Source organism: Vulpes vulpes, chromosome 5 (genome assembly GCF_048418805.1).
Source record: "Vulpes vulpes isolate BD-2025 chromosome 5, VulVul3, whole genome shotgun sequence".
Classification (NCBI taxonomy): Eukaryota; Metazoa; Chordata; class Mammalia; order Carnivora; family Canidae; genus Vulpes; species Vulpes vulpes.
In genome coordinates this window covers 86,279,402-86,294,646 of record NC_132784.1, presented here as the reverse complement: position 1 = coordinate 86,294,646, position 15,245 = coordinate 86,279,402, and the positions used below count along the sequence as shown (strand labels likewise).

The 15,245-nt window shown below is 35.4% G+C and overlaps 2 pseudogenes; both read right to left on the bottom strand.

The window, feature by feature from the left end:
- The window catches only part of LOC112914506 (actin-related protein 2/3 complex subunit 3 pseudogene), a 29,220-nt pseudogene extending 24,946 nt beyond the window's left edge, over positions 1–4,274 (bottom strand).
- Positions 4,275–12,319: 8,045 nt separating this feature from the next.
- Positions 12,320–12,949, bottom strand: LOC112914507 (dynein axonemal assembly factor 11 pseudogene; annotated as a pseudogene).
- Between the last annotated feature and the right edge of the window lie 2,296 nt (positions 12,950–15,245).

Sequence of the window (15,245 nt, the reverse complement as noted above, 5' to 3'; positions counted from 1 at the left end):
TTCTTCCCCATTTTGTGCATTTAAATCCATTTTCCTGGGGATCCCTGGGTGGCTCAGTGGTTTAGTGCCTGCCTTCAGCCCAGGGCGTGATCCTGGAGTCCCGGGATTGAATCCTGCATCGGGCTCCATGCATGGAGCCTTCTTCTCCCTCTGCCTGTGTCTCTGCCTCTCTCTCTCTCCCTCTCTCTCTCTCTCGGTGCCTCTCATGAATAAATAAATAAAATCTTTAAAAAAATCAATTTTTCTATCAGTTTCACAGAAAACTAGCCTCCTGTGGGATGTTGATGGTTGTCTTGTTAAGAAGTGATCATGATCAAGTTCAGTTGGAATATTCAGATTATTCATAATAATAATAAAAGTTAACAAATTTCTTTGCAGTACAAATTCTCAAGCTTGTTTTTTTTTTTTTTAAACACTATGGTACACTGTAAATTTTTCAAGTGAGATATATTATATAGAGCAGTGCTTCTCAAACTTTAATTGACCTATGAATCAGTGGGGAATTTTGTTAAAACATACATTCTAACATTATCCTGTAAAAATAGATACATATTTCTATTGACAACGCTGTGGACTTGAGCGTGGTTTATTAAGATAATAGTTTTCATAAACACTCTAATCTTTTTTTACTGAACGTCCCTGGAACATGACATTTCAACCTAGGATTTTTTGACTTTATTTATTTATTTTTTTTTTTTATTTTATTTATTTATGATAGGCACACAGTGAGAGAGAGAGAAGCAGAGACATAGGCAGAGGGAGAAGCAGGCTCCATGCACCGGGAGCCCGACGTGGGATTCGATACCGGGTCTCCAGGATCGCGCCCTGGGCCAAAGGCAGGCGCTAAACCGCTGCACCACCCAGGGATCCCATTTTTTGACTTTATGATGATGATGCAAAAGGGACAGGCATTCGCTAGAAATCATACTTGTAACTTTGAATTTTGATATTTTCCCAGGCTAGTGATATGCAGTATGATTCTCTCTCTAGTGATGCTGGGCAGTGGCAGCAAGCCTCATGTTCTAGTCAGCCATGAGATTACAAGGGTAAACAACCAATACAGTTAAAACCATTCTGCACCAGACAACCATTCTATTTTTTTTTTATTTTTAGTACAGTGTTCAAGAAATTATATGGGATACTCAACACTTTATTTTAAAATAGACTTTTTGTTAGGATGTTGGGCCCAACCAGAGGTGAACATTTGTGCACTACACACATTTATGGGGGGCAGGGTGAAGCTATGATGTTTGGTTGGCTAGGTGAATTAAATTCAGTTTTGACCTATGATATTGACTTACGATATTTTAACTTATCATATTTTCCATTTGTGATTTATTGGGGAAGTAACCCCATTGTAAATCGAGGAAGATCTGTATTCCTGAATTCACATCTTGTTTGTTGCCTCTTCTTTTCACCCTCAAGAATTAAACCACATGGCAGAGGCACCAATAAGCTCACCACACCTTTGACACTGGACACAGAGCTAGAGCTAATTTCCTCACCTTCCTTGCAGTTACAAGGGTCCTGGTTGACTGAGCTCTCATTAATGGGATGTGAGCAGAAGTGATACATATTTCTCTTCCACATCACACATCTAAACAAATTCCTCATCTCCTTTATGCTTTCTTTTTTCCATTGGCTGTTTGAATGCAAAAAAATCCAGCAGAGGACTCCAAAACCCAAGGGGATGATGGAACCAGGGGATAGGAAGATGCAGGGCTCTGGAATCACCACTTAATGGAAATACCCAGGAGATACAATGGAATAGGCGCTCCACATTACCATATTGTTTGATTGTGTGAGTGAAAAAATACTTTTGTATTGTGTTAAAATACTGAAGTTTGGGCACATTTATTGCAACTCTCTACATGTCCAACCAATAAAAATGGTTTGAAGTTAGGCAACATATTTTACTCTATCCGGGGTGTACAATGAAACATTTCTATATCAACTGGCTTTCTCTATGACAGCCATCCAGATTCCTATTTTTTTGGGGGGACACCAGATAGTTTAACTGGCTTTTGAACCTGATTACATTTGTTTGATGACTTATTTGGGGAATATTGCCACCAGATTTTTTCCATATCTTTGCCTAACTGTACAGTGCAACCTAACAGAAAACTAAAACCATACACTACCATAAACTAAGGTTCCTCCACAACGTGGGAAAGAACAATGGATTTTTCTTTCTAAATAGTTTTACAAGTTTACATTTACACAGTGAATTAGGCTCCAATATATTTTTCATCTACATGGTTTTGCCACCAATACTGCATGTCCAGCAATTTCATAGGAGGAAAGAGAAATCAGGAAAAATATTTTTTTACTGATGAACTCATTAACCCTTTTTATGATATAATTTAATATAGCCTAGTATGCATTATAACAGTCATCTCAAGAGCAGTCACTTCCATGTAGAGTTACTATGGTCATTAAATCCAAATACAATGTTATAAAACTCCAGTGTAATTAGAAAAAGATCCTGAGCTATTTTTCATGTTTACAAACTCCCAAATATTAAATATCATTCTAGCCTGTTGGATTACGTTTAACTCTAAATTTTAAAACATCATCACAAAATGGCTATACTTGAAGTAAAACAACATTGTAGGATCCAAAAACAAAGCTACAAATGTGATCAAGGTAAACAAAATCCTTTTTGTTTTACCAAGAGCCTTAAAAATATTTTTCGAAAGACTATGATATTTTCAATATTTTATTTGGACAAATGTTCATTGAGTATTTTCTACCTATAGATCAAAGAAAATATTGTATGGTTGAAATAAAGCTACTAATTAGGATCAAAGATAATACTAATATGCTAGATTAGTGATATTATATCCCTCCTCCTTTCTCTGTTCTTTTTGTTCTCTATTGCTAGGTATAAAATGGAAGGTGATGTATGTGCTAGTAACTCATACACAATAATTTAAAAGATTGAATATTTCCATTTTGAGGAATTCACATGTGTTACACACCCATAAAACTCACAAATAATGAAAAAAAGTCCTTTATTTCAGAATATTAGCAGGTGATTCAAAGGAGAATTTTTTCATATGCTTTCTATAGAGCATTTTTCATTAAAAGTAATATTTATATTTGAAAATAATCTTTTCAAAAATTTCTAACAAGTAAAATTGGAATTTTTCTGAGATATGGATCTACTAATCTTTCTCTAAATTGTCTCCGTAGAAAATAGTGAAATAAATGATATTTAGGAAATTATAAATAATTTTAAGTAAATAAATTTGAACAGTTCTTTTTATTTTTAAGATTTATTTATTTGAGAGACAGACAGAATAAAGGAAAAGTGGGGAAGGGCAAAGAGAGAGGGAAAAGCAGACTCCCTACTGAGCAGGGGTCCCTACATAGAACTAGATCCTAGGACCCTGAGTTTATGACCCAAGACGGAGGCAGATACTCAACCAACTGAGACACCCAATCACCCCTTGAACAGTTCTTTTAAGTAGAAACCAAATATCAGTTTATTTTTCTCACATCAGACTTCAGATAATTACTATTTTAGATTTAAAAGTCTTTGATTAATTTTGTTTTTTCTTCATATAGTTCTAAGAACTTAATTCATTTGTTTGATCTACTAGCTAAACCAAATTACATTTTGCCAAGGTTGATAAAATTTTGTTTCCATATCTATTTTGCTTCCTTATCATTGTAATGATTCTATAAGTGTGCACCTCCAGTTTTTTATAGAAACAGAACAGGTCAAGGGAAAGGAATTGCCTGATACAACTAGGATGTCTGAAAGTCTACAGCAGACTGGCTAAATTACATCCAGCATCTTAGATTTTCTAAAAATGGTATATCGTTTTTATAAAGCTAGGGGAAAATTCTTCCTTAGTACAACAACACACACACACACACACACACACACACACACACACGAGCAACCCACTTCTCCTGTGTCCACCTTTGTCCTCCTGTAATAATTATCTACAAAGCAGCTATGAGGATCGGTTAAAAATGTAAGTGAAAATATCTCACTTTTATGCTCAAAATCTTCCATTTTCTTTTCATTTCACTCAAGAGGAATGGGCTAGAGTGGGCTAGAGAGCCCTGTCCATTCTGTGCACCACTCTTTATCTCTCTTATTTTTAGCAATTTAACTCCTTCTAGTTCTGTCACACTTACTCCCTTGTTATCCATATGACATACCACCTACCCTCCTGCATCAGAGACATTTCACAGGTTTGCAGGTTTTGTTTCAGGCTTGAACCCGTGTCCCCATACATCTGCACTTTGATCACATCCATATAGTCTGTGATCAAATATCTTCTTCTTAGTGAGATCCAACTGTGCTGAACACCGTAATGAAAATTAGAGATGCACCCAGGTGACCCTCCATATCATCATTATATTTCCACATTTCCTTTTCTTTATTGTTTTAATTAACAGGTTTATTGAGATGTAATTAAAAACCATAAATTTTTTACTGTAAGTTTATAATTTAGTAATTTTTAGCATATTTACAGAGGTTTGCATAACCACAATTTAATTTTAAAACATTTTTATAACTCCAAAAGAAACCCTGTGTCCACTTGTAGTCATTTCCTTTTTCCAAACACAGCCCTACATACTACATTTTTAATTTTTTTAAATTTTTTTAAAATCATTTTTGAGTGTGAAAGAGAGAGCGGGGGAGGGGCACTGGGAGAGAGAAAATCTCAAGCAAACTCCATACCCAGTACGGATCCTGACACGGGGCTCCATCTCACAACCCTGAGATCATGACCAGAGTGGAAATGAAGAGTCAAGATGCTTAATGACTGAGCCATTCAGGCATCTCTATACTACATTTTTAAAATTCATTCACTAATTGATGGACTTTGGGTTGTTTTCACTCATTGGCTATTATGAACAATAATGTTATGGACATTGAAGTACAAGTTTTTTTTAAGATTATAGTTATTTATTCATGACAGACACAGAGAGAAAGGCAGAGACACGGGCAGAGGGAGAAGCAGGCTCCCCATAGGGAGCCCGATGCGGGACTCGATCCTGGGACTCTGGGATCATGCCCTGAGCCAAAGGCAGACACTCAACCACTGAGCCACCCAGGTGTCCCAGGTGTACAAGTTTTTGTGTGGACATATAGATTCATTTTTCTCATACTCCAATTTAACATTTTCCATTACCTTCTTACATGGCATAAATGTACTATTTTTTTTCCTATTAATTATTTGTTGACTTTCACCAACTGCTAGGATCTAAATCCAAGAATTTTGGTTGCTTTTGTTCAGAGTGCCCAGAATAGCTCTTGGTATATGGTAAACAACCCAAAATGTTCGTTAAATGGATAAAGCAATGTTCACATGTACACATGCAGATTGCATATTTCTGTTTCTAGGTAAGCCACGTTTTTCTATAGATTTCTAAATATTCATTCAGGAGAGACACAAAGACAGAGGCAGAGACACAGGCAGAGGGAGAAGCAGGTACCCTGAAGGGATCCCAATATTGGACTTGATCCCAGGCCCCCAGGATCACACCCTAAGCCAAAGATAGACTCTCAACCACTGAGCCACCCAGGTGTCCCTGGGAAGGACATTTTTAAGCATCATATTTCTTCATGCTTTCACTTTTTCATCAAATATGTATTTGACCTCTTCTACACAGTAGGAACCAGGTTCAGATTAATGTGTATAAAGGTGAGCAACCTAGAACATGTTCAAGAAGCTCACAACTGGATAATAAAAATGCATGTAAAGAAATAATAGCCGAGATAAAAAGGAACTATGGTAGGTGGAACAGACCTTCAAAGATGTCCACACACTAATCCCCAGAATTTATGGATATGTTATGCTGCATGGATTATAGGAGTTAAGATTACAAATGGAGTTAAGGTTGCTAATCAGTTGAAGTTAAAATAAGGAGAGTATCCTGGGTTATTCAGTGGACTCACCGTAATTACAAGGGTCCTTTGCAAGTGAGAGAAGCAGAAGAGTCTGAATGAGAATAGGAGACAGATGATGGAAACAGAGCATCAGAATGTTGTGATCTGAGAAAGATTCAATCTACCATTGCTGGCTTGAAGATGGAAGAACAAAGGAATATGGGAAACCTCTAGAAGCTGGTAAGGACAGAACAGGATTCTCCTCTAGAGCCTACAGAGAGGAATGTAGCCATGCTAATCCTTTCATTTTAGCCTGAGGTGATCCATTTCAAACTTCTGTCCTCCAGAACTGTTAGATAATATATTTGCATTGCTTTAAGCTACTAAGTTTGTGGTATAGCAGCAATAGAAAATTAATAGAGGTATCATCTGTCCTAGGTAGACAGAAAGATGAGAGGAAGGGCCCGAACCCCCATTTTGTTTATCAAGCTCTTGCTCTAGTGTGTACTATACCCAGCCCAAAATAAATTTTCAAAGAAGTAGGAGTCATGGTCTCTGCTCTTGAGGAAAAAAGTTTACAAACTAGTCAGATTTTCCAATGGGAAAACACGACCATATGGCAGAGATGTTAGAAGCACAAAATTGTGCCAACAGGATAATCAACCATCATTTACATGGCCAGCCATCCCAGAGAACTGGCAAGCAAGGAGCATCAGTGCAGCAGCTGTTGCCATGGCCCCAAATCCTATGATAGTGACTGAAAAAGAAACAAAACAAATGAGCAAATAGAAACCCTCTGAGATCTTGAACTTGTAAAATTGAGAGGCAGCATGGTGTAATAAAAAGGAGCACAGAGCTACCTTAGACCATCTGGATACTGATCTCAACTCTACTCCACAATAGGCTTGTGACCTTGGGCAAGTTACCCAAGCATCATCTTTTCCCTTATCTCTAAAATGAAGTTGATCCCTTCTAGCTATTCTCTGGGAACTGGCTGAGATCACTTCCAAAATGAGCCAAATATTCCTTCTTTACTATTTTTTATATAAAAAATATAACCAAGGACAATTTTAGTATTAAAGAAATGTTTATGTGTATGATTTACCTAACAATATTAAAAATATATATATTGAGGGATCCCTGGGTGGCGCAGCGGTTTGGCGCCTGCCTTTGGCCCCGGGCGCGATCCTGGAGATCCGGGATCGAATCCCACGTCGGGCTCCCGGTGCATGGAGCCTGCTTCTCCCTCTGCCTGTGTCTCTGCCTCTCTCTCTCACTGTGTTCCTATCATAAATAAATAAAAATTAAAAAATATATATATATATATATATTGATTACCTACTTCACGCCAGGCTGTTTCACCACTTTATAAATTTATATATTTATATCATATACACATCAGCATACCATATAATTAATCTAGAAAATATGTGAATTTATATAAATATATATATAAAGAATATATGGACAGAATATGTTTAATAAAATACCATAAGAGTTTTATAACTAAGCCAGCACATTTTGAAGATTCTAAATACATAATTGGAAGAGTTAAAAAAAATTTGACATGGTCACAGTATTGGTCAGGGTTCCCCAGTGAAACAGCACCAATAGGATATATATATATATATATATATATATATATATATATATATACACTCTGTGTGTGTGTATACTTTCATCTCAAATGGTTATGGATGGGGAGAAGTCCCAAGATCTATACTAAGCCAGTTGGATGCCCAGGAGAACCAATGGTCTAAATCCAGTCTGAGTTCAAAAGCTTGAGAACCAGGAGAGCTAATGGTATTAAGGTCGAATCTAAAAACAGTCAGACTAAAGACCCAATAAGGACTTATGTTTTAATTTGAGTCCAAAGGCAGGAAAGGACCAATATCCTATCTCAAGGCAAATCAGGCAAGAGAATTCTCTATTACCTGACAGTCCGTTAATGACCAAAAGCTATTGATTTCATGGACATATCTAATGGTCTCGAGAATACTCAGACTAGATCTATTTATGGTACAATAATCTTCTTCCACATTGACCCAAACTCTGGTAGCCAATTATCTATAGTGATGAAAAGCATTTGCTTTATCAGGTGGACCAGATGGTGGGATGAAGGGAAGGGTGGATAGGAGATCCAGTATCTAAACAGTCTATGTCAAAATCACATGTAACTATGACTGGACATTTTTCCAGAGAAGACATGCAAATGGCTAACAGACATATGAAAAGATGCTCAACATCACTCACCATCAGGAAAATGCAAATCAAAACTACATTGAGATACCACTTCACACTGGTCGGAAAGGCTAAAATTAACAATGTAGGAAACAAAAGATGTTGGCAAAGATGCAGAGAAGGGAATCCTCTCACACTGTTGGAATGTAAACTGGTGCAGCCACTCAGGAGAACAGTACGGAGGTTCCTCAAATAGTTACAAATACAACTATTCCATGATCGAGCAATTGTACCTCTAGGTGCTTACCCAAAGGATACAAAAAATAGTGATTTGAAGGGATATACGCACCCCAATGTTTATAGCAACTTTATCAACACTAGCTAAATCATGGAAAGAGTCCAAACGTCCATTGACAGATGAACCGATAAGGAAGATGTGCTGTGTGTATATTTGAGTAGTATATGGATTACTCAGCCATCAAAAATTATGAAATGGTGTCATTTGCAATAATGTGGATAGAGCTGAGAGCATTAAGCTCAGCGAAATGTCAGTCAAAGAAAGGCAAATACCACATGATTTCATTCATATGTGGAATTTGAGAAATAAAGCAGATGAACACGGAGCAAAACAGAATACGTGACAGTGTTTAATAATGCTATTTATTAAAGAATAGTAATCCTTCATGCTTCCAGAAAGAAAAAAAGCACTGCTACTGAGGAGCCTCTCAGATATGGGGATTTTAAGGACTTGTTATTGTTTTATTTAATTTCTGTTAAAAAAAAATCTCCTTTTTTTTTTTTACTTCTTGCTTTAGCCAAAGTACACATATCGTTATGGAGTTACATTTTAGAATTGCTATTCAGAAGGCAAGTGAACATATTCTATAATTAAGTGATACTTTAAGCTCTATTAAATTCTACTTAAACTCTATTAAAAGGCAAGCAACAATGGCTAAGCTATTTTTATTCATTCATGTTGTCAACAATCACTGTCATAATTCAAAAAAATTGATTTTACCGAAAGTTCATACAGCTTAAGAAATCTTTGAGAATAATAAAAAGTAACCAAAGTAATATCTGAATGAGAGTCTCACAGTTTTGTTTAGTTATGTGTACACTATGCACATATGCTTACAGAGATACAGTAAATATTTATTTTAAAGAGTACTTCCTTTATCTTAATTTTTTTTTGGGGGGGGGGTTGCCTGGGTGGCTCAATGGCTGAGCATCTGCCTTTAGCTCAGGACATGATCCTTGGGTTCTGGGATTAAGTCCCACAGGGAGCCTGCTTCTCCCTCTGCCTCTTTCTCTGTGTCTCTCATGAATAAATAAATAAAATATTTTTTGGTACTTGTAAGAGTACCAAATATATAGAGTACCAAGAGTACCAAAAATATAATTTTTGATGACCTACATTTGTTTATTATGCAGTATCTTCATTTCTTCTCCTTTCAAGTACATCATTTACAACTTTTAGTATTTTTTTAAAGTTGTACGTGGGTTTTTATGTTTAATGCTTCTTTTATTCCCCCCAAGTTTTTATTTAAATTCCAGTTAGTTAACATACAGTGTAATATTAGCTTCAGGTGTAGAATTTAGTGATTCATTTATATGTAACACCCGGTGTTCATCATAACAAGTACCCTCCTTAATCCCCATCACCCATTTAGCCCAACTCCCCACCCAAACCCTCAACAACCCTCAGTTTGTTCTCTATAGTTAAGAGTCTGTTTTATGGCTTGCCTTTTAAAATATAAACTATTTTATTTAATAATCACAAAAAGTCTTATTGATTAAATATATTGCCATACCCAGTTACATTATATATGTATTCTCCATATGACATCCTTTTATTAAAGCTCTTTATAGTTTTTAGCATATAAGACACTTTGGAAGTGTTTACTAGTATAGTTAATCCTTATTGCTTGTTTGTTTGTTTTTTTTAGATTTTCTTTATTCATGAGACACACAGAGAGGCAGAGACACAGACAGAGGGAGAATCAGGCTCTCTGTGGGAAACCTAATGTGGATCTCAATCCCAGGACCCCGTGAGCCGAAGGCAGATGCTCAACCACTGAACTTCCCAGGCATCCTTAATCCTTCATGCTTTATATTATTTTTTCTAAATAGACATTAAATATTGAATTGATTTATACTAAAGTAGTTTTTTTTTATACTAAAGTAGTTTTCCTGCTTCTTTAAAAATGACACTCCTAGTATGCCCCCCCCCACCTTTTTTTAATGAAGGAGATGACACATCCATTCCTTTCTAGGCATGAACTGCAGAACCAGTGACTCTAGTACGTGTTATTCACAAGTACTGTCTTCAACTTCTTTCAGAAATGTGTTAAAAAAGGAAAAAAATTATATGTTCTCATTCATTTGGGGGAATATAAGTAATAGTGAAAGGGAATAGAAGGGAAGGGAGAAGAAATGGGTAGGAAATATCAGAAAGGGAGACAGAACATAAAGACTCCTAACTCTGGGAAATGAGCTGGGGGTGGTGGAAGGGGAGGAGGGCGGGGGGTGGGGTGAATGGGTGACGGGCACTGAGGGGGCACTTGATGGGATGAGCACTGGGTGTTATTCTGTATGTTGGCAAATTGAACACCAACAAAAAATAAATTTAATATTAAAAAAAAGGAAAGCAGCATCCTATTGGTATAAGAATATTAAAGGGAAACTGTTTTAGTCAAATAGAGGCATTTTTTGCTTTGGTTTTTAAGTTAGTGTTTGGGATTTTAAGTCTTTATCATCAAAGACAATAACTTCAGAGTTATAAGATTATCAACCTGATTCCAAACCAGACATCATTCAACACTGAATCTTCTAAAAATATATTTTTTTTCTCATGAGTATTGGGCATATTACATTGACACAGACAAATCAGACTTAAGTAATGACAACTAGGAGCTCAAATGTTAGAGTCAGTGATTAGATTTAAAAAAAAAGAGTTTCAAGTGGTAAGGGCTACAAATAAGCATAAAGGATGGATATTCATAAAAGTAAAATAATGAATGGGTTTAGATTAGGGATTTTGGATCTTCAGAAGACATTAATCAGGTCAAATAAGTTTTTGAGATATGCAAGGGATAAACATTAGAATAATTCCTATCTAAAGAGTAGATTTGGATTGCTTCGTATAAATCCCTAAGAAAAAACATTACAAAGTTGCTTTATGCTTTAAATAAGAATAACTCTTTTAGATATTAAAGCAAAGCTTTTGCTTTTAACTTATGAATGAATTATTAAGGCCCCAGACTAAAAGGACCTTAAGAGTCTATTGGAATCCAGGCAAGTTAGCATTGAAAGATTTCTGCTGTCATTCTTCAATAGTGTCAACTTAAAGACTGATCACTGCTTTTTTGTATCCCTTGACATTTCATATACACTACACTTATCAAATCCATTGCCAAATATTCCTCTTTAAGCTAATTTCCTTTTTCTAAGCATATATAGAAGTATACCACACATAAAGAGAATGTAAAGTCAAATTATCAAAACATGGACACTCTTGAAACCTCAAAACAGGGCAATAAATAAGTCATGGCTAGCATTCCAGATGCACCCAAAACCTGGTCCTACCTCATTCACTACTACTCCTTTCTCCTATAGTTACTTAATGTCCTAAATGTCAACACTGGAGATTAATTTACCAGTTTTAAATGAATCTTTATATAGAAGGATTCATAGATTTTACATTATGTATATTTATTCATATATTATATATGTTTGTTTTCATTTTTCCTTATTTATCCCATAGTCTTGTACAATTCTTTAACAACTTTTCTGTTATGCTTTTCTCTCAAGCACATGCAAAAAGTCTACTTTGAGGGATATGCATAGGTTCAAATATAGTAGAGGATTCCGAAACTCCTACATCATTGGTACTAATTTTTTGAGCATTTTCACTAGCCAAACTTTACGGAGACAAATAATCAGCTATAGAATATTTAACTACTCCTTTTCACTTTAAGTAGCATTACACAGAGTAGGTGAGTGAAAAGAGCATAGCAATATTGACAAATAACTCTGTTTACTCCACAAATGCTACTTATACACTCCTTGCTGAGTAAAACTAAGTCTCTTGGGTCTCAGTCTGATGTTCATATCAATGGAGGCATTCCAGGGTTATCCGTTAGCGTGGATCTTTACCAATTGGTATAATTTTTTTTCAGATCCAACACTTCTGGGTGTGTTTTTTTGTTGTTGTTGTTGTTTGTTTTTTTGTTTTTTGTTTGTTTGTTTGTTTGTTTGTTTTTCCTTTTGAACTACATTAGCTACCTAGGGACTGTGGGTGTGAGAATCCACTTCTGGTTTCTGTTTGCTTCTTTTGTTTGCTCTCCGCTGATGTTCAAGGTAGTTTTCGCAGACCTGGGTGCCTTTCTGTCACCTGTAATTACTTCTACTTGAGGCATGTAAATTACTAAACATTCTGATGTTTGAGATTTTCTAGCAGAGCTGCTTTAGGGTTTGACTTCTGTAGGAAGTGCAAGCTGAAATGACTTTCCTTTGGCCGTTATTCACATACAAGTTGACTGCACATGGACATCAATTGCCTTTATCTATAGACAGCAAGATCCAGGATGACCTGGTTATGTCTTTCATCATCTGTCATGGAGAAGTCACCTGGGGGTTCATTTATTTTCAAGGCTTTTCCATCTTCACTGATCAAAGTTCTGGTGATTTCCCTTTCTTCTTTGTGGCACCTAATTTTTCTTGGTCTTTCCATTATTTTTGCATCTGTCTATAAGTTTCCAATGTAGGTTCAGTTGTAAACTCAGAGAGGTTATACCAGAATGCTAAGTCTTCTTTGCTTTCATCTGACTTCTTTTGATTGAGTTCCGTTTCTTGTGTTTCTAGCATCTGGTGGTCTTTGTTCTCTAAAGATGATAGGATAGTAGTGATATCTGTGTATCAATGTCTGGCAAAGCCTGGGTAACTTTTTTTTTTGTATGTTTTTATGCTATTTTTGAAGTTTCCTCTGAGCCACATGTTTCTGTTTTTGGCACATTTAAGACAATATGCTTTTCCTGCCTAATTATTGACTAATTCTGAAATTCTTGAATCCCTTCTGAGCTCCCTTTATCATCCCACACTTTAGCGACTGAAGAATTGCCACCATCAAACTCCTGTATCATTCAAAGTCACCATTCTGTTACCCATGCAAAAGAGCTCCTTCAGATAGAGGCTGTGCTGTGGCATTTACTGTTGTCCAGGTCTTCAATGAAATTTACAGTGAAGTTAAATTTTGTCAGTACTTCAGATCCTTTCAAATTTTCCATTTTTTCAGAGTTTTTAAAAGCTAAATCAAAATATTCATATTTCTTGAGTTTGCTAACACCTAAAATTTTTCCAGTGGGATTATTCTGAAGGTATAATTTTGAAATCCTGACCCCATTAGTCAACATGATCTCTACTTCTTAATGATGTGAGGGGAGTTCCTCCAGGGGGGAAAGTTACCTAGTCATTCTATTTGGTTCTCTGTCTAATAAGATCTGTGATCCCGTGTACAGCACTTTTCTGGTTTGTAGGCCTAGAAAGACCGATTGGGACTTCAGAGACTGTTGGTAGTAATTTATACTTAAATATTTAAGAGTTCTGGTTGTACCACATCTTTATTAGTGTTTTGTATGGCCAATCTTTTTTGTTGTTGTTGTTTTAATTTTAGCCATTCTGGTGGGTGTGCAGTCGTGTATCACTACAATTTTAATTTATACTTCCTTTATGATTACTGATATTGGTCCCCTTTCCTAAGATCATTGGAAACCTGAATGTCGTCTTTTGTTTAGTGTCTGTTCAAGTCTCTCAGCCATTGTTCTGTTTCCTTTTTATCCTACAGATTTATAGGGATTCTTTACCAATTCAGGATATGAGCTCATTGTCAACTATTTGTGTGGCAAATGATTTTTTCTACTTTGTTTATTTACCTTATTGTGAAAATTTTCAAGCACATAAGAGAACATTTGCAAGAGAGCCTATGTCTATCATTATCCAGTTTCAAGAAATATTGCTCCATGGACAAACTAGTTTCATCTCTACTCCATCCACTTTCACCAACAATGGAATTATTTTGCTGTAGAAATTCCATACACACACACATACACACATTATCTATCTACCTATCTATCTTGTAAAAATATCAGCTTCCATTTTTGGAAGAGCAGAACTAATTTCCAAAATGTAACTAAAACATCCTTATCAGATAAAAGTATCTATTGGAAAATATTTTTAAAATACAGTCTTATTTATTAATCTTTCCATTATGAACCATGCTTTTTTTTCTCTTATTATTTCCATCCTTTGGGAGTTAAAATTTTTCTTATAAAATTGTTTTAAAATCTTATTTTTTCCCCCTCTTACATTTGAATTTAAAATCAATCTATCCATCTGGGTTTGATCTTCATGGGTAGTAGGGGTCAAGTTACTATTTTTTTTCATGTATTGGTATCTATATAGCACTTTTTTATATTGACTTTTTTAATACTGTGCTCTGTATTGTCACATTACTGTATATCAAATTTCTATATATGAGTGAGTCTATTTCTGAATTTTCTATTCTATTCTGTGTATTTGTCTAACCTAGCAGCAATATTACATTCTCTTAAATACAACAGCTTTTAAAATATTTACAGCTTTTAAAATAATTCTTGCTAACTAGTAGACCAGATAATCCAAAAATGTTCTTCTTAAAGACATCTTATCTATTCCTAGAACTTCATACATCTCAGTATATTTTAGAATCAATTTATCAACTTTTACAAGTGAAAAGGGGTTGGGAATTCTTAAGACTGCATTTTATCTATAAATCAATTTGGAAAGATGTTTATTGACTAATCTTGCAATCCATAAGGTTGTAATATTTCCTATTTATCCATCTATCTTCTTTAATTATTCTCAATATTTTTCCCGGATCAGATGTCTTATGTAATGTTTGTTAGATTTATTCCTACCTACATGACATATTTTGGTGTTTTTATAAATGGTTTTATATATGATTTTTATTTGCCTTATTGTTACATGAAAGTGCTAGATTTTTTTCACTACAGTTTGTTTTAAACAACTCAAAGTTGTTTCTTTTCTTTCATTTTTAAAAATATTTTATTTATTTGAGAAAAAGTAGAGAGGGAGAGAGTACAAGCAGGCAAAGGGGCAGAGGGAGAAATAGACTCTCCACTCAGCAGGGGCTTGATCCCAAGATTCTGATGTT